Below are 21,055 nucleotides of genomic sequence, written 5' to 3' on the forward strand. Positions count from 1 at the left end.
TGATCACTGGAGTCGGAGTGGTGGGGCAACCAGAGATCTGTGGATTCCTGATACATGTCTATTGTGGGAATACCCCTTTAAATAAAGTATATATAGATTTTTTGAATTATTTATTCTAGTTTTTTAATCTTTTTTTCTTTTGTAGTTCAAGAGTGTGGCTGTGTACTATGTAAAGATGCCCGAACTACTCCGAATCCCTAAATGCACGTGAAGATACAGGAAGGGGTTAAAAATTACCTAGGAAATTTCCATCCAAAAAAGCCAAATCACAGACGGCGTGAATGAGAAAAGTTAGATACGGTCTGCAGATTGGTTGTGAGAATTTGTCAATGCTCTGGCAGTAAGTGATGTGATAACGGGGCGGTGTAACACCACCGGTGTGTCAGCGTGACACCAGACGCTCCATTCGATTTGCTGCTATCTGGGCTCCATGCCTGAATAACTGGATTCAATTACAGCTGGAGACGGTCTCGAAACTTCACATCAGTGTATGGCTTCTCAATATATCTCTGGAAGGATTGCAGCACAACTTTTCCTGATACAAAGCTCCAAATCATAGAGGGAAATGAAAATATTCTGCACGACCACTAGAGGGAGCTCATTGTTTATTTTTTTTTATTACAAAGTATATTAGTGAGTAATGAGCTCCCTCTAGTGGTGGCTGCAGATAAACAGGATATTACATTTTTAGGAGGACCTGTTTTTTCCTCCGATTTTTCCCAAAGCCATAGCTCTTTTATTTTTCAGTCCAAGAAGACGTATGAGGTCTTATTTTTTGCAGGACGAGTTGTACTTTTGAATGACACCATTAATTATACCACATAGTGTACTGGACAATGGGAAAAAAAAAATCCAAATGTGGTGAAATTGTCTTCTGACATGTTTTTTTGGGAATTGTTTTTATGTTGTACATTTTGTGGTAAAAATGACCATGCAATATGAATCTCCTCATCAGTATGATCACGGTGATACCAAACATGTCCAGTTTGTTTTTATTATTATTTTAGTGGGAAAAAAAATCAGAACTTTGCAAAAAAAATGTTTTGGCTTCGAGTCGCCATTTTCCGAGACACGTAACATTTTCATGTTTCGGCTGATAGAGCGGTGTCATGGCTTATTTTTTGCGGGGCGACACAACGTTTTTATTAATACCATTTTGGGATAGATGTGACTTTTTGATCGCTTGTTACAGCATTTTTTGTCAAATTGTGGCGACCAAAAAAATGTAATTTTGTTGCTTTTGAATTTTTTTTCTTTTTTTTTACGGTGTTTATTGATCGGGTTAATTGCTTTTATATTTTGATAGATTGGAGTTTTCTGAACGCGGTGATATATTTTAATATCTTCATATTCAATGGGGAAAAGGGGGGTGATCTGAACTTTTAATTTTATTTTTTTTTATATTTTTTTTTTTAAAGCATTTTTTTATATTTTTTACTGTTATTGTTAGCCCCCTTAGGAGACTTGAGAATGTGATTGATCTTTTGTGCTGTATACACCGATACCACAGCATCATCCTAAAAAAGTCCAGAACTCCAATGGAAGCCTAACATTCCCATAAAGAGTGAGTACGATGAGCAAAGAACGATCTACAGATTTCGTGCATACTTGCCCCAGAGAAAGACAAGAGCTCACAAATTCACAAAAGGGTCGGCAAATCTCCCGGGTGCCCCAGAAGTGTCTCGTCAATGAAGCCTTTCATGTGTTGTGCTGGGATCCTTCAACTTTAAAGGGAAGCATGTTCATTATTGGCACATGTGCGGTGCTAAAAAGTCATGGATTACCTCTAGTGAATCACAAGTAAGGTTACCCACGTGAGGTTGGTCAATCTGTAGCACAGAGTTTAATCTCAGATTGATGATAATCTGTGGCAGAAATACCAAAGTCCCTGACTGATTTGCCTTGTTCTACAGTTGAGCAAAATGATACACAGGACCTGTGTCCAGTGGCCGCGTCGGTAGTCAGTTGGCCACCGGACCAAAGCTCTAAGAGCCTCCACCTACCTGTTGGCATCACTGGCAACTCTTCTGATTAGTAGACCTGGCGACATTACACTCAAGATGTACTAAAACGTCCCACTGGAGCTAATAATCAGAAGAAGAAGTTGGCAAATAGGTGGAGGCTCGTAGCGTTTCTGATCTGGTGGCCACCGATTTCCGAGGCGACGCGTAGACCAAGGTCCTGTTCTGTAACTGCTTTTGCTCATCTCCACTTAGTTCTAGTCTTGACCATCTGAACAGACACCAAAAATCTGAACTTTGATTAAGGTGAGAACCAAAAACAAAAAACGCGTCGTGATGTAAAACCAGCGCAACCTAAAATTTAAAAAACTCTAACTAAACGCTGAGTGTTGTAAATCGTTGGTCTTCGTAGCGGATATTAGTTTCCCGTTCAGTTGAGGTGTTTAGAATCCAGAGGGATCAAGATTTGCATCCACTTTATGTAAGAATATTAAGAAAATAAAATGTGGGACCTACAAATCTCCTAATAAGAGCAGAAAGCCCTTGTCTGACTCACTGACTAATCTCTCGCTGCAGAAAAAAGATATTTTTTCATTCAGACCATTTTGGGCTTAGTGAAACCTGTAAAAGAATTTTGGAAACCAGCCAATTGTTGATTGCCGTGCGTTTAGAAAGAGGTTGTAACCAGGAAACGCAAAACAAAACCTAGATACTAAGCCCAAAAGTAATGTATATAAGGTCCCATATTTAGGTCACGCTTGTCAAAGAAGGTCCCAAGCTCTCGGAAGTAGAGATGAGCGTTGTTCTACTCGAACTGTTCGCCAATCTCAAATTCGAGCTGTTTTGGCCGGTGTTCGAGCCGTTCGGCGAACACGAACAATTTGAGAAAAATTCGGCTGTTCGAGGTTATGTTCGATAACTGTTCGTGCACCAAAATCATAACTGGATTTTTTCTCAGTAATGATGAAAATTAATGTTAATACGCAGTTTGAGTGTACAGCGGGGTGGGGGGAGGGGCAGGGGATGGATCTCTGCAGGAACAATGAAGATCTCCATTTTTTTTTCTCTTTCCCGCATTTACAGTGGGGAGGTGCAATCTGTCAGCCTATCAGCAGCGCACACACGGAGCGAAGTGCTTTTTTTCACACAAGCAAGGGCATGTGTCATTGGCAGTGTATGTCACATGTCCTTGCCCTATAAGACCAAGCCATTTTCCCCGTCGCCACCATTTTCTCACTGCTGCAGCTGCGTGTTAGACGGCACCGCTGTTGCTGTGTGCGCTATACCTTGTTAATTTCAAGCCAATTTTCACACAAATATACAGATAGCTTGGGAGTAGGGAATAGTTGTGATTGCAGTCCTTTTAAGGACTAGGTTACAGCATTTCCTACGACTTTTATCAGGGAGGTCTGTGCTCTTAAATAGATCGGTTGTGGGAGTAAAGACTAATTGTAATTGCAGTCCTTTTCAGGACTAGGTTACATGAGTTCCTATCAGTTTTTGCCAGGCAGGTCTGTGCCAGTGCTGTGCAAGTTTTTTCACAGCATTTGGCTGAATCTAGCAAAGCTAATCATTTTTGGCCTATTGCAGAGTGTGTTAGTCAGTGGAGTAGTCTATCTGTGTTGCAAGATATAACACCTGTGTATAGAATACCAATTTTTTTACTGCACCTAGTGAAGTAAAATCTTTTGGGCATAGCATCATTCTATTAGTCCATCTATACTGACCTCCATCAGGTTGCAAATTAAAACTAATTTTTATCTGCATCTACAGTACCTCTGAAAAAATATTTGGGCTTCTAGCAGTGTGTGGGACTTGTTCTATTAGTCCATCTATACTGACCTCCATCAGGTTGCAAACTGAATATATTTTTTTCTGCATCTACCTCTGAAAAAATATTGGGCTTCTAGCTGTGTGTGGGTCTTGTTCTATTAATCCATCTATACTGACCTCCATCAGGTTGCAAACTGAATATATTTTTTTCTGCATCTACCTCTGAAAAAATATTTGGCCTTCTAGTAGTGTGTCGGACTTTCTCTATTAGTCCATCTATACTGACCTCCATCAGGTTGCAAATTAAAACTAATTTTTATCTGCATCTACAGTACCTCTGAAAAAATATTTGGGCTTCTAGCAGTGTGTGGGACTTGTTCTATTAGTCCATCTATACTGACCTCCATCAGGTTGCAAACTGAATATATTTTTTTCTGCATCTACCTCTGAAAAAATATTGGGCTTCTAGCTGTGTGTGGGTCTTGTTCTATTAATCCATCTATACTGACCTCCATCAGGTTGCAAACTGAATATATTTTTTTCTGCATCTACCTCTGAAAAAATATTTGGCCTTCTAGTAGTGTGTCGGACTTTCTCTATTAGTCCATCTATACTGACCTCCATCAGGTTGCAAACTGAATATAATTTTTTTCTGCATCTAGCTCTGAAAAAATATTTGGCCTTCTAGTAGTGTGTCGGACTTTCTCTATTAGTCCATCTATACTGACCTCCATCAGGTTGCAAATTAAAACTAATTTTTATCTGCATCTACAGTACCTCTGAAAAAATATTTGGGCTTCTAGCAGTGTGTGGGACTTGTTCTATTAGTCCATCTATACTGACCTCCATCAGGTTGCAAACTGAATATATTTTTTTCTGCATCTACCTCTGAAAAAATATTGGGCTTCTAGCTGTGTGTGGGTCTTGTTCTATTAATCCATCTATACTGACCTCCATCAGGTTGCAAACTGAATATAATTTTTTTCTGCATCTAGCTCTGAAAAAATATTTGGCCTTCTAGTAGTGTGTCGGACTTTCTCTATTAGTCCATCTATACTGACCTCCATCAGGTTGCAAATTAAAACTAATTTTTATCTGCATCTACAGTACCTCTGAAAAAATATTTGGGCTTCTAGCTGTGTGTGGGACTTGTTGTATTAGTCCATCTATACTGACCTCCATCAGGTTGCAAACTGAATATATTTTTTTCTGCATCTACCTCTGAAAAAATATTTGGCCTTCTAGTAGTGTGTCGGACTTTCTCTATTAGTCCATCTATACTGACCTCCATCAGGTTGCAAATTAAAACTAATTTTTATCTGCATCTACAGTACCTCTGAAAAAATATTTGGGCTTCTAGCAGTGTGTGGGACTTGTTCTATTAGTCCATCTATACTGACCTCCATCAGGTTGCAAACTGAATATATTTTTTTCTGCATCTACCTCTGAAAAAATATTGGGCTTCTAGCTGTGTGTGGGTCTTGTTCTATTAATCCATCTATACTGACCTCCATCAGGTTGCAAACTGAATATATTTTTTTCTGCATCTACCTCTGAAAAAATATTTGGCCTTCTAGTAGTGTGTCGGACTTTCTCTATTAGTCCATCTATACTGACCTCCATCAGGTTGCAAACTGAATATAATTTTTTTCTGCATCTAGCTCTGAAAAAATATTTGGCCTTCTAGTAGTGTGTCGGACTTTCTCTATTAGTCCATCTATACTGACCTCCATCAGGTTGCAAATTAAAACTAATTTTTATCTGCATCTACAGTACCTCTGAAAAAATATTTGGGCTTCTAGCAGTGTGTGGGACTTGTTCTATTAGTCCATCTATACTGACCTCCATCAGGTTGCAAACTGAATATATTTTTTTCTGCATCTACCTCTGAAAAAATATTGGGCTTCTAGCTGTGTGTGGGTCTTGTTCTATTAATCCATCTATACTGACCTCCATCAGGTTGCAAACTGAATATAATTTTTTTCTGCATCTAGCTCTGAAAAAATATTTGGCCTTCTAGTAGTGTGTCGGACTTTCTCTATTAGTCCATCTATACTGACCTCCATCAGGTTGCAAATTAAAACTAATTTTTATCTGCATCTACAGTACCTCTGAAAAAATATTTGGGCTTCTAGCTGTGTGTGGGACTTGTTGTATTAGTCCATCTATACTGACCTCCATCAGGTTGCAAACTGAATATATTTTTTTCTGCATCTACCTCTGAAAAAATATTTGGCCTTCTAGTAGTGTGTCGGACTTTCTCTATTAGTCCATCTATACTGACCTCCATCAGGTTGCAAACTGAATATATTTTTTTCTGCATCTACCTCTGAAAAAATATTTGGCCTTCTAGCTGTGTGTCGGACTTTCTCTATTAGTCCATCTATACTGACCTCCATCAGGTTGCAAATTAAAAATAATTTTTATCTGCATCTACAGTACCTCTGAAAAAATATTTGGGCTTCTAGCAGTGTGTGGGACTTGTTCTATTAGTCCATCTATACTGACCTCCATCAGGTTGCAAACTGAATATATTTTTTTCTGCATCTACCTCTGAAAAAATATTGGGCTTCTAGCTGTGTGTGGGTCTTGTTCTATTAATCCATCTATACTGACCTCCATCAGGTTGCAAACTGAATATATTTTTTTCTGCATCTACCTCTGAAAAAATATTTGGCCTTCTAGTAGTGTGTCGGACTTTCTCTATTAGTCCATCTATACTGACCTCCATCAGGTTGCAAATTCAAAATATTTTTTTTCTGCATCTAACCCAGCCAATAGTTTTGGCCTAATACCACAGTTTGGCCACTCAGCTCTGCTCGGTTACCATCCATTGTTTTTTTGTGCAAACAACTCCAGAGTTGTGAATTAGTTAACCACCAAAATGAGTGGAAAAAGGCCTGCTGCTGGTGGAAAGGGGAATAGGCGTGTTGGGAAGGGGAAAAAAGGTTGTGTCCGTGGGGTAGGTGTTAAAGCAACAGTAACATCTGCAGAAGAAAGACCATCTTCCAGCCAAACTAAAATGTCTACTTCTTTTAGCGGACAATGTGATAAGATCCCTTTCTTACGGCCACGCCAATCGCTACAAATTCCAGATGAGGCACAAAAACAGCAGGTGCTTCAACGGATATCAAGTGCTCCTTTAAGTGGGCTCTCCTCCACATCAACTTCAACATCACAAATACTCCAGTCCTCAAAGGTGTCACCCAAATCGCACTTGCTTCCTCACAGCTCCCAAATCTCCAGCTGCCCGTCTGAGTATGAGGTAGAACAGATGGTTGAGTCTGCAGAGCTGTTTACTCATACTATAGCCTGGGAATCAGAGGTCGACTCCAGCGCTTCTGTGAATCCAGACGAGGAAATGATCTGCACTGATGCCCAGAATCTTTATGAGTCGGATCCAGGACCAGACGCAGAAGGTTCTGACCATAATGTAGACCCTCATTCCCAAACTGTAACTCCTGTTGGTGGAGACAATGAGGAAGACGATGATAAGACTCAAATACCTGATTGGAGCGACAACTTTAGTTTTTTGTCAGGGCAGGAACAGGTTGGCTCTGAGGACGACGGGTGTGATAACGCACAGGGTGATGATGATGAGGTCGGAGATCCCACTTACTGTCAACCCACAGTCAGCCAAGAGATGAGGTCAGCAGAGGAGGTGGAGGAAGATGCTAGTGACGACGAGGTCAGGTTGCGCCTTCCTGGACAGAGACGTAGTACTGGAAGCACGTCAACAACTGCATCCTCAAACACAACTCTGCCTCTCACCACAAGTCGTGGTGGCTCTTCAGGTCGCATGGGTGCTAAGCCTTGCATAGCCTGGGCATTTTTTCAGATCGATAAAGATGACCCAACTCGTGTTATCTGTAACATTTGTCAGCAAAAGCTAAGTAGAGGCCAAAAAATACATAGTTTGAGTACTTCATGCATGAACCGGCACATGGACATGAAGCATAAGTTGCAGTGGGAAGCTCAGTGTGCTACAATGCGGCCTAGCCGGCCGGGCCAACCACCGTCTGCCATATCTTGTGCATCCGCGGCCTCTTCATCCTCTGTGACTGGGGGGACAGCAGTCACACCTGTTTTGGGGCGCAGACCTGCCACCTCTTTACCCGCAACAGCCAGCGTGATTGGCAGGTCATCATTTTCTTTGGAGGTGGTAACACCAGCTGGTGTTGAGCGCTGTCCGACATCGATAGCACCACCTTTGGATGAAGGCAACCTAACATGTCCGCCTGCATCTTCCTCACAGACCGGCAGTTTTCCGGGGACACCCTTATCAACCCCGTCTAAGCACAATAGCCAGCCCTCGGTCCCTCAGATGTGGACAAGTAAAAGACCATTTCCTCCTAGCCATGAGAAATCTAAGAGGTTGAATTTCACCATCTGCAAGCTCTTGGCTACAGAAATGCTGCCTTTCCGCCTGGTGGACACAGAGGATTTTCGAGACCTTATGTCCGTCGCAGTGCCCCAGTACCAGATGCCCAGTCGGCACTACTTCTCAAAGAAAGGTGTGCCTGCGCTCCACCAGCATGTCGCACACAACATCACCGCTTCTTTGAGAAACTCTGTGTGTGACAGGGTGCATTTCACCACAGACACTTGGACGAGTAGGCATGGACAGGGGCGTTACATGTCGCTGACTGGGCACTGGGTAACTATGGTGACAGCAGGACAAGGGGCTGCTGTCCAAGTCTTGCCGTCCCCACGAGTTGTGCGTCAATCCTCTTTATGTCAAAGTTCCTCCACTGCTTCTGCCTCCTCAACCTCCTCTCGGTCTTCCACCTGCACCCAAAGCCTGTCTGGTCATGCCACAAGCTTTCTAACTGCGCAGAAGGGATCCTGCACACCTCCTTACTATGCTGGCAGTATGGCTCAACGTCATCAGGCGGTTTTTACATTGAAATGTCTGGGAAATGTGAGTCACACAGCTAAGGAGTTGTGGTCAGCTCTGGAGAACCAATTTCATGAATGGTTGTCTCCACTGGACCTGAAACCAGGGAAGGCCGTGTGCGACAATGCTGCAAACCTGGGTGCGGCCCTTCGCCGGGGCAATGTCACACACGTGCCTTGTATGGCTCACGTGTTGAACCTGGTTGTCCAGCAATTTTTAGCCCACTATCCCAGACTAGATGGCCTTCTGCAGAGGGCACGGTCGCTGTGTGCTCACTTCCGCCGTTCGCATCCCGCAGCTCAGCGACTTACATCTCTACAGAAGTCGTTGGGCCTGCCACTTCACCGGCTAAAATGCGATGTGCCTACCCGGTGGAATTCAACTCTGCACATGTTGCAGCGACTGTGGCAGCACCGACAAGCCCTGGTGCAATACGTTCTGACGTATAGCCTGGGCCAACAAGATTCAGAGGTGGGGCAAATCACGCTGGAGGAGTGGTCTCAGATCAGGGACCTATGCACCCTTCTGCACAGTTTTGAAATGGCGACGAAGATGTTTAGTGCTGACGATGCCATTATCAGCATGACTATTCCGGTGATTTACATGCTGGAGCACATGTTAAACAGAATTCGGAGTCAGGTGGTGGCACAAGAGGAGGTGGAGGAAGTAGAGGAGGAGGAGTTGTATGCGGAAGGGCTAACATCTGCAAGGTCCAGAAGGTCGGCAGCACCAAGGCGGCAGGCATGTGAGGGTGGGGGAGATGGTTTTACCAGGGCGCATGGTAGCAGCCAAACTAGTGAGGAAGGTGCAGGAGCCCAGGAAGAAGTGGAGGACGAACTGATGGAAGACTCATCAGATGAGGGAGACCTTGATCACATTTCTGTTGTGCGAGGTTGGGGGGAGAGGACAGAGGAAGGAAGCATGATTGTTACCTCGCCACCAACACAACAGGGACTTGGTGCTCCTGGATGCGCAACACACATGAGTGCCTTCTTGCTGCACTACCTGCAACATGACCCTCGAATTGTGAGAATTAGAAATAATCCTGACTACTGGGTTGCCACACTGTTAGATCCCCGGTACAAAAGTAAATTTGCAGAAATTATTCCTGCCATAGAAAGGGATGCACGCATGCAGGAGTATCAGCAGAGACTGTTGCAGAATCTTACATGTGCTTTTCCACAAAATACCAGTGGTGCACGTAGTGAATCTCACAGTTCCAACTTGCCAACCGTGGGACCGTCAAGTGTCCAGCACTCAAACCGTAACAGAACCACAGTATCTGCTGGTAACATCAATTTTGCGGAATCATTTCACCACTTCTTTAGCCCATCCTTTGCAAGGCCACAGGAGACAAGAAGTCTGACACATAGTCAACGCCTAGAGACGATGGTACAGGAGTATCTCCAAGTAAACATTGAAGCCACGACTGTGTCACTGGACCCTTGCTCTTTTTGGGCTTCCAATCTGGATAAATGGCCGGAGCTAGCCACTTACGCCTTGGAGATCTTGTCATGCCCCACAGCCAGCGTTCTGTCTGAACGTGTGTTCAGCGCTGCTGGTGGTGTGCTGACAGATAAGCGCACGCGGCTCTCCACTGATAATGTAGACAGACTCACGTTCATAAAGATGAACAAATCATGGATCCGAAACGACTTTTCTACCCCTGTGTCATCCTGGGGAGAGTAAAAGCTTGATGATTGGTTAAAATCACCCTACCAAACGTTTTAAGCTTTCAAATTACTAATCATGTTTATCTGTATCTTGACTGATCCTATTAGGCCATCTATAATAAGCTCCACCAGATTTAAAATTGAAAATAATTTTTAGCTGCATCTAGCCCGGAAAATAATTTTGGGGCTCCGAGATGCGCAAGACACATAAGTGCCTTCTTGCTGCACTACCTGCAGCATGACCCTCATATTGTCAGAATTCGAAGTAATCATGACTACTGGGTTGCCACACTCTTAGATCCCCCAAACTTTTCGATCAACCTTTTCATTTTAATAAAGACCAAAAAAATGGTCATTTTTGAAATTATAAGCATTAGCAGGTTGTTAGAAACTGAAATCAAACAGTTTTCAACTCAAAACTTTATTCTAGGTGATGTTACATTTTCACATAGGACCCCTTGTTCGAAAGGAGCTTCTGAACTCTCTCGTCCATTGAATTTGTCAGGTTTTGGATGGTTTCTGCTTCAATTGTTTTGCATGAGGACAGAATACCCTCCCAGAGCTGTTGCTTAGATGTGAACTGCCTCCCGCCATCATAGACACTCCTTTTAATGATGCTCCAAAGGTTCTGAATGGGGTAGAGGTCAGGGGAGCATGGGGGTCACACCATAAGTTTGTCCCCTTTTATGCCCATATCAGCCAGAGATGCAGATGTTTTATGTGCAGCATGAGACGGGGCATTATCATGCAGAAAAATGATCTTGCTGTGAAATACACGGTTCTTCTTCTTGAACCATGGCAGGAAGTGCTGTTTGAGAAAATCCACATACATTATGGAGTTCATCTTTAGCGCCTTCAGGGATCCTAAAGGGGCCGACAATCTCTCTCCCCATGATTCCAGCCCAAAACATTACTCCACCTCCTCCTTGTTGGCGCTGTAGCCGTGTTTGCGTGGGGTGTCCATCAACCAGCCATCCTCCACTCCATCCATCTGGACCATCGAGCGCTGCACGGCACTCATCCGTGAACAAAACAGTTTTGAAATCAGTCTTCATGTAATGTTTGGCCCACTGGAGCCGTTTCTGCTTGTGTGAAGTGGATAGAGGAGGTCGACAGGATGGCGTATGCACAGCTGCAAACCTCTGAAGGACCCTGCATCTGGTTGTTCGGGGGACGTTGGAGGCACAAGCAGCTTCAAAAACTTGTCTGCTGCTATGACAAGGCTTTTTTGCCGCTGCTCTTTCAACCTGACGTAATTGCCTGTAGGAAAGAGTCCTCAATTTGCCCTTATCAGCACGCACACGTGTGTACTGTGAATCAGCTACATACTTCTTGATTGCCAAGACACTTCATCCTGATCATCGCACAATGTTGATTGTAGTCATGCCTTGACCTAAACACTCCACAATTTGTTGCTTCTCAGCAGCTGACACATCCTTTTTCTTTCCCATTTTGGCAGAAAATGTAGGCTGCTTAATAATGTGAGAGAGCCTTCTTAAGTAGTCTTGCCTTTCATTGGACACACCTGCCAAACTAATTAGCACAGGTGTCTGCAATTGCTTACAGTGATATAAAGAGCCCTGACACACATCACCATCAATGAGTTTAACTGACAAACAAACAAATTCTTCCCTTATCACTCCTAAACACTTTTTGCATAATAATTTGGAACGCGGTGTACATGTGCTTTTCCACAAAACACCAGTGGTTCACGTAGTGAATCTTACAGTTCTAACTTGCCAACCGTGGTCTGTATGGAATTGTTCAATAAAGGGCCCAAAATTAAGATAACATAGATGGGAGAGGTCTCTATGAATAGGAATTCCTAAGTATTTGATACCCTGTGAGGGCCAGGCAAAGGGAAAGTTGGACTGGATGGAATCCTATATGGATTTGGGGAGGGAGACATCGAGGGCCTCAGACTTCGCTGCATTGATTTTAAAATTTTACCATGTAACAAAGTGATCTATTTCAGCCATAACAGCATGGATGGATATATGTGATTGAGTGATATATACTAGGACATCATCAGCAAATAGAGAGCACTTGTACTCGGTGCCTCCCACCTCAATCCACCTAATATTGGGGTTATGGCGAATTGATGAGAGCAGGTGCTCCGTCACTAGGATGTATAAGAGAGGGGACAGAGGACATCCCTGCCTTGTCCCATTGGTGATTGTGAAAGGTGATGAAAATGTTCTGACGCACCCCCTGGGCCTTGGGACACCCGGAGCCGGACCCTTTTTGGTGGATGCTGGTGGTTGTAGTCTTCGTGGCGGCGACCCGGTTCCGTGGCTCAGGGCGGTCAAACCAGTGGCGGAACTATTTATGTGGTTTTGATGTTTAAATGTCCGACTACGCCACCCGTGGATTGCGGTCAGAGTGAACCGCCGCTACAGGGCAGACCGCTGAGGCTGGTGTTGTGGGTGCAGCAGAGCGTAGCATAACTCCCCACGGGAGGAGTATAGCCTCAGGGCAGTGTATGCGGAGGATGGGGGTGATGGTGCAGGGCAGCAGCAGTAACGACACGGAGTCAGTGATGCAGTCCAGGGCCTTTACTCACAGTTCTTATTATCCAGACCACGTCTGCAGGTAATGGCTGCCCACGTCGTACTGTGCTCACCAGGTGAGGGGCTCAGACAACTCCCAGATAACTTTGGAGCACTTCACAGGACCCCCTTTGTGTGTCCTTTGTCTGGCCTTTCTTACCAACACTTCTGTCCGGCTGCCTCGGGCCTCCTCTTGGTAAACTTGGCGCCAGTTTCCCTGACCCTATGTGGTGCCTTCCTAGCGGGTGTAGCGAGGGGCTGCGCCACATAAAATGTCAGAGCCTCCGGTTTCTAGCTGAGGGTCGTTTCCTGCCTCCACTAGTTCGGGGACCGGTCTCCCCCTTTGGCCTGACCCCTCCACGCAGGTGGATTCGGGCGTGCGGTGGCGACTCGCCCGTCCGCACCCCTGGGATCCCTTCATTCCTCGTTCCTGGAGCCTTCTCCGCTCCTCTTCCTTCCTTCTCCCTCTTCCAGGCCTGGGCCTCTGTTACTAGGCCCGCCTCCGGAGCAGAGCTCATGCAGAACCCCTGCTCCCTGCCACTTCTGCTCAGACTTCTCTGCACTGAAATAAGATGGTGCCCACCTTTTATACTCCCTTCTCAATGCACCCAGGAACTGCTTCCTCCCTGCTCCTGCACTACAGGGTTCCCCTTCCTCAGTGTTCCCTCCCCCCACTCCAGCCAGGGACAGGGACTGTCGTGCCCATCTCAGGGGCATATTGGTCGCCCTGCCCCACGGCAATGTGGTGTAATGCATGCAGGTGTCGGGTCCTGATCCACACTCCATCCTTACCTGAGAGTGAGATATCACACCTCTGGGTGAGGTGCAATACGTCTGTAGCAACCGAGCCCTCAGGGTGCTACAGTTCCATTTATCTTCAGCCTAGGTGACGTATTGCGATACAGGGCCGTGATTTTGGCTATAAAAGGGTCCCCTAGACCCCTACCCCAAGCTTTTTAAGAGAATCATATATGGCGTGCCAGGAGACTCTATGGAATGCTCTCTCAGCATCCAACGAGAGTATCTAATTACAAATTTTTAACTGCATCTAGCCCAGGAAATACTTTGTGCCTAGTAGCAGTGTCTGCTAGTCAGCGGATTATCCCGGCTGTTAAGCAAGCTACACCACCTGTAGTTTAGACACTTAATTTTTTCAAAGGAAATGCTTCGGGACCATGGGATACTCAGTGAAGAGCATCAGGAGGCACCCCAAGGCATAGGGGCTGGGACTGGCAGTAGGATGCCTTGCGGTGGACAGCCGAGCTCGATCCTTATAAAAGCTTTTTAACTGCAGCAGCTTTAGTGGACGCTACTGGAGCTGGAATTACGCGGCTGCTGGCATGAGACTTGCCCTCCAATAGATCCTTGTAAATGGATTTAAAGTGTATTCATTCAAATTAGAGAGACAATTTAAATTAAAAAGCTTAGAGCTGCCTCCACCACAGGGGGGCTCGCTCGACCCACCAGCAGACAGGCACCAGTATTGGGAGTATCCCATGGTCCCGAAGCATTTCCTTTGAAAAAATTAAGTGTCTAAACTACAGGTGGTGTAGCTTGCTTAACAGCCGGGATAATCCGCTGACTAGCAGACACTGCTACTAGGCACAAAGTATTTCCTGGGCTAGATGCAGTTAAAAATTTGTAATTAGATACTCTCGTTGGATGCTGAGAAAGCATTCCATAGAGTCTCCTGGCACGCCATATATGATTCTCTTAAAAAGCTTGGGGTAGGGGTCTAGGGGACCCTTTTATAGCCAAAATCACGGCCCTGTATCGCAATACGTCACCTAGGCTGAAGATAAATGGAACTGTAGCACCCTGAGGGCTCGGTTGCTACAGACGTATTGCACCTCACCCAGAGGTGTGATATCTCACTCTCAGGTAAGGATGGAGTGTGGATCAGGACCCGACACCTGCATGCATTACACCACATTGCCGTGGGGCAGGGCGACCAATATGCCCCTGAGATGGGCACGACAGTCCCTGTCCCTGGCTGGAGTGGGGGGAGGGAACACTGAGGAAGGGGAACCCTGTAGTGCAGGAGCAGGGAGGAAGCAGTTCCTGGGTGCATTGAGAAGGGAGTATAAAAGGTGGGCACCATCTTAGTTCAGTGCAGAGAAGTCTGAGCAGAAGTGGCAGGGAGCAGGGGCTCTGCATGAGCTCTGCTCCGGAGGCGGGCCTAGTAACAGAGGCCCAGGCCTGGAAGAGGGAGAAGGAAGGAAGAGGGAGAAGGAAGGAAGAGGAGCGGAGAAGGCTCCAGAAACGAGGAATGAAGGGATCCCAGGGGTGCGGACGGGCGAGTCGCCACCGCACGCCCGAATCCACCTGCGTGGAGGGGTCAGGCCAAAGGGGGAGACCGGTCCCCGAACTAGTGGAGGCAGGAAACGACCCTCAGCTAGAAACCGGAGGCTCTGACATTTTATGTGGCGCAGCCCCTCGCTACACCCGCTAGGAAGGCACCACATAGGGTCAGGGAAACTGGCGCCAAGTTTACCAAGAGGAGGCCCGAGGCAGCCGGACAGAAGTGTTGGTAAGAAAGGCCAGACAAAGGACACACAAAGGGGGTCCTGTGAAGTGCTCCAAAGTTATCTGGGAGTTGTCTGAGCCCCTCACCTGGTGAGCACAGTACGACGTGGGCAGCCGTTACCTGCAGACGTGGTCTGGATAATAAGAACTGTGAGTAAAGGCCCTGGACTGCATCACTGACTCCGTGTCGTTACTGCTGCTGCCCTGCACCATCACCCCCATCCTCCGCATACACTGCCCTGAGGCTATACTCCTCCCGTGGGGAGTTATGCTACGTTCTGCTGCACCCACAACACCAGCCTCAGCGGTCTGCCCTGTAGCGGCGGTTCACTCTGACCGCAATCCACGGGTGGCGTAGTCGGACATTTAAACATCAAAACCACATAAATAGTTCCGCCACTGGTTTGACCGCCCTGAGCCACGGAACCGGGTCGCCGCCACGAAGACTACAACCACCAGCATCCACCAAAAAGGGTCCGGCTCCGGGTGTCCCAAGGCCCAGGGGGTGCGTCAGAACATTTTCATCACCTTTCACAATCACCAATGGGACAAGGCAGGGATGTCCTCTGTCCCCTCTCTTATACATCCTAGTGACGGAGCACCTGCTCTCATCAATTCGCCATAACCCCAATATTAGGTGGATTGAGGTGGGAGGCACCGAGTACAAGTGCTCTCTATTTGCTGATGATGTCCTAGTATATATCACTCAATCACATATATCCATCCATGCTGTTATGGCTGAAATAGATCACTTTGTTACATGGTAAAATTTTAAAATCAATGCAGCGAAGTCTGAGGCCCTCGATGTCTCCCTCCCCAAATCCATATAGGATTCCATCCAGTCCAACTTTCCCTTTGCCTGGCCCTCACAGGGTATCAAATACTTAGGAATTCCTATTCATAGAGACCTCTCCCATCTATGTTATCTTAATTTTGGGCCCTTTATTGAACAATTCCATACAGACCACGGTTGGCAAGTTAGAACTGTAAGATTCACTACGTGAACCGCTGGTGTTTTGTGGAAAAGCACATGTACACCGCGTTCCAAATTATTATGCAAAAAGTGTTTAGGAGTGATAAGGGAAGAATTTGTTTGTTTGTCAGTTAAACTCATTGATGGTGATGTGTGTCAGGGCTCTTTATATCACTGTAAGCAATTGCAGACACCTGTGCTAATTAGTTTGGCAGGTGTGTCCAATGAAAGGCAAGACTACTTAAGAAGGCTCTCTCACATTATTAAGCAGCCTACATTTTCTGTCAAAATGGGAAAGAAAAAGGATGTGTCAGCTGCTGAGAAGCAACAAATTGTGGAGTGTTTAGGTCAAGGCATGACTACAATCAACATTGTGCGATGATCAGGATGAAGTGTCTTGGCAATCAAGAAGTATGTAGCTGATTCACAGTACACACGTGTGCGTGCTGATAAGGGCAAATTGAGGACTCTTTCCTACAGGCAATTACGTCAGGTTGAAAGAGCAGCGGCAAAAAAGCCTTGTCATAGCAGCAGACAAGTTTTTGAAGCTGCTTGTGCCTCCAACGTCCCCCGAACAACAAGATGCAGGGTCCTTCAGAGGTTTGCAGCTGTGCATACGCCATCCTGTCGACCTCCTCTATCCACTTCACACAAGCAGAAACGGCTCCAGTGGGCCAAACATTACATGAAGACTGATTTCAAAACTGTTTTGGTCACGGATGAGTGCCGTGCAGCGCTCGATGGTCCAGATGGATGGAGTGGAGGATGGCTGGTTGATGGACACCCCACGCAAACACGGCTACAGCGCCAACAAGGAGGAGGTGGAGTAATGTTTTGGGCTGGAATCATGGGGAGAGAGATTGTCGGCCCCTTTAGGATCCCTGAAGGCGCTAAAGATGAACTCCATAATGTATGTGGATTTTCTCAAACAGCACTTCCTGCCATGGTTCAAGAAGAAGAACCGTGTATTTCACAGCAAGATCATTTTTCTGCATGATAATGCACCATCTCATGCTGCACATAAAACATCTGCATCTCTGGCTGATATGGGCATAAAAGGGGACAAACTTATGGTGTGACCCCCATGCTCCCCTGACCTCTACCCCATTCAGAACCTTTGGAGCATCATTAAAAGGAGTGTCTATGATGGCGGGAGGCAGTTCACATCTAAGCAACAGCTCTGGGAGGGTATTCTGTCCTCATGCAAAACAATTGAAGCAGAAACCATCCAAAACCTGACAAATTCAATGGACGAGAGAGTTCAGAAGCTCCTTTCGAACAAGGGGTCCTATGTGAAAATGTAACATCACCTAGAATAAAGTTTTGAGTTGAAAACTGTTTGATTTCAGTTTCTAACAACCTGCTAATGCTTATAATTTCAAAAATGACCATTTTTTTGGTCTTTATTAAAATGAAAAGGTTGATCGAAAAGTTTGGGGGATCTAAGAGTGTGGCAACCCAGTAGTCATGATTACTTTGAATTCTGACAATATGAGGGTCATGCTGCAGGTAGTGCAGCAAGAAGGCACTTATGTGTCTTGCGCATCTCGGAGCCCCAAAATTATTTTCCGGGCTAGATGCAGCTAAAAATTATTTTTAATTTTAAATCTGGTGGAGCTTATTATAGATGGCCTAATAGGATCAGTGCTGCACACTGCTACAAAGCCCAAATTATTTTCCAGTCAAGATACAGATAAACATGATTAGTAATTTGAAAGCTTAAAACGTTTGGTAGGGTGATTTTAACCAATCATCAAGCTTTTACTCTCCCCAGGATGACACAGGGGTAGAAAAGTCGTTTCGGATCCATGATTTGTTCATCTTTATGAACGTGAGTCTGTCTACATTATCAGTGGAGAGCCGCGTGCGCTTATCTGTCAGCACACCACCAGCAGCGCTGAACACACGTTCAGACAGAACGCTGGCTGCGGGGCATGACAAGATCTCCAAGGCGTAAGTGGCTAGCTCCGGCCATTTATCCAGATTGGAAGCCCAAAAAGAGCAAGGGTCCAGTGACACAGTCGTGGCTTCAATGTTTACTTGGAGATACTCCTGTACCATCGTCTCTAGGCGTTGACTATGTGTCAGACTTCTTGTCTCCTGTGGCCTTGCAAAGGATGGGCTAAAAAAGTGGTGAAATGATTCCGCAAAATTGATGTTACCAGCAGATACTGTGGTTCTGTTACGGTTTGAGTGCTGAACACTTGACGGTCCCACGGTTGGCAAGTTGGAACTGTGAGATTCACTACGTGCACCACTGGTATTTTGTGGAAAAGCACATGTAAGATTCTGCAACAGTCTCTGCTGATACTCCTGCATGCGTGCATCCCTTTCTATGGCAGGAATAATTTCTGCAAATTTACTTTTGTACCGGGGATCTAACAGTGTGGCAACCCAGTAGTCAGGATTATTTCTAATTCTCACAATTCGAGGGTCATGTTGCAGGTAGTGCAGCAAGAAGGCACTCATGTGTGTTGCGCATCCAGGAGCACCAAGTCCCTGTTGTGTTGGTGGCGAGGTAACAATCATGCTTCCTTCCTCTGTCCTCTCCCCCCAACCTCGCACAACAGAAATGTGATCAAGGTCTCCCTCATCTGATGAGTCTTCCATCAGTTCGTCCTCCACTTCTTCCTGGGCTCCTGCACCTTCCTCACTAGTTTGGCTGCTACCATGCGCCCTGGTAAAACCATCTCCCCCACCCTCACATGCCTGCCGCCTTGGTGCTGCCGACCTTCTGGACCTTGCAGATGTTAGCCCTTCCGCATACAACTCCTCCTCCTTTACTTCCTCCACCTCCTCTTGTGCCACCACCTGACTCCGAATTCTGTTTAACATGTGCTCCAGCATGTAAATCACCGGAATAGTCATGCTGATAATGGCATCGTCAGCACTAAACATCTTCGTCGCCATTTCAAAACTGTGCAGAAGGGTGCATAGGTCCCTGATCTGAGACCACTCCTCCAGCGTGATTTGCCCCACCTCTGAATCTCGTTGGCCCAGGCTATACGTCAGAACGTATTGCACCAGGGCTTGTCGGTGCTGCCACAGTCGCTGCAACATGTGCAGAGTTGAATTCCACCGGGTAGGCACATCGCATTTTAGCCGGTGAAGTGGCAGGCCCAACGACTTCTGTAGAGATGTAAGTCGCTGAGCTGCGGGATGCGAACGGCGGAAGTGAGCACACAGCGACCGTGCCCTCTGCAGAAGGCCATCTAGTCTGGGATAGTGGGCTAAAAATTGCTGGACAACCAGGTTCAACACGTGAGCCATACAAGGCACGTGTGTGACATTGCCCCGGCGAAGGGCCGCACTCAGGTTTGCAGAATTGTCGCACACGGCCTTCCCTGGTTTCAGGTCCAGTGGAGACAACCATTCATGAAATTGGTTCTCCAGAGCTGACCACAACTCCTCAGCTGTGTGACTCACATTTCCCAGACATTTCAATGTAAAAACCGCCTGATGACGTTGAGCCCTACTGCCAGCATAGTAAGTAGGTGTGCAGGATCCCTTCTGCGCAGTTAGAAAGCTTGTGGCATGACCAGACAGGCTTTGGGTGCAGGTGGAAGACCGAGAGGAGGTTGAGGAGGCAGAAGCAGTGGAGGAACTTTGACATAAAGAGGATTGACGCACAACTCGTGGGGACGGCAAGACTTGGACAGCAGCCCCTTGTCCTGCTGTCACCATAGTTACCCAGTGCCCAGTCAGCGACATGTAACGCCCCTGTCCATGCCTACTCGTCCAAGTGTCTGTGGTGAAATGCACCCTGTCACACACAGAGTTTCTCAAAGAAGCGGTGATGTTGTGTGCGACATGCTGGTGGAGCGCAGGCACACCTTTCTTTGAGAAGTAGTGCCGACTGGGCATCTGGTACTGGGGCACTGCGACGGACATAAGGTCTCGAAAATCCTCTGTGTCCACCAGGCGGAAAGGCAGCATTTCTGTAGCCAAGAGCTTGCAGATGGTGAAATTCAACCTCTTAGATTTCTCATGGCTAGGAGGAAATGGTCTTTTACTTGTCCACATCTGAGGGACCGAGGGCTGGCTATTGTGCTTAGACGGGGTTGATAAGGGTGTCCCCGGAAAACTGCCGGTCTGTGAGGAAGATGCAGGCGGACATGTTAGGTTGCCTTCATCCAAAGGTGGTGCTATCGATGTCGGACAGCGCTCAACACCAGCTGGTGTTACCACCTCCAAAGAAAATGATGACCTGCCAATCACGCTGGCTGTTGCGGGTAAAGAGGTGGCAGGTCTGCGCCCCAAAACAGGTGTGACTGCTGTCCCCCCAGTCACAGAGGATGAAGAGGCCGCGGATGCACAAGATATGGCAGACGGTGGTTGGCCCGGCCGGCTAGGCCGCATTGTAGCACACTGAGCTTCCCACTGCAACTTATGCTTCATGTCCATGTGCCGGTTCATGCATGAAGTACTCAAACTATGTATTTTTTGGCCTCTACTTAGCTTTTGCTGACAAATGTTACAGATAACACGAGTTGGGTCATCTTTATCGATCTGAAAAAATGCCCAGGCTATGCAAGGCTTAGCACCCATGCGACCTGAAGAGCCACCACGACTTGTGGTGAGAGGCAGAGTTGTGTTTGAGGATGCAGTTGTTGACGTGCTTCCAGTACTACGTCTCTGTCCAGGAAGGCGCAACCTGACCTCGTCGTCACTAGCATCTTCCTCCACCTCCTCTGCTGACCTCA

The 21,055-nt window shown here is 46.4% G+C and overlaps 1 protein-coding gene across 2 annotated transcripts in view; it reads right to left on the bottom strand.

The window, feature by feature from the left end:
• Positions 1-21,055, bottom strand: part of ME3 (malic enzyme 3) — a 292,535-nt gene that overhangs the window by 32,689 nt on the left and 238,791 nt on the right. The gene's annotated exons all lie outside the window — the stretch shown is intronic.

This window comes from Phyllobates terribilis, unplaced genomic scaffold (assembly GCF_046119375.1).
Source record: "Phyllobates terribilis strain yellow unplaced genomic scaffold, ASM4611937v1 Scaffold_2__4_contigs__length_985480577, whole genome shotgun sequence".
Taxonomy (NCBI): Eukaryota; Metazoa; Chordata; class Amphibia; order Anura; family Dendrobatidae; genus Phyllobates; species Phyllobates terribilis.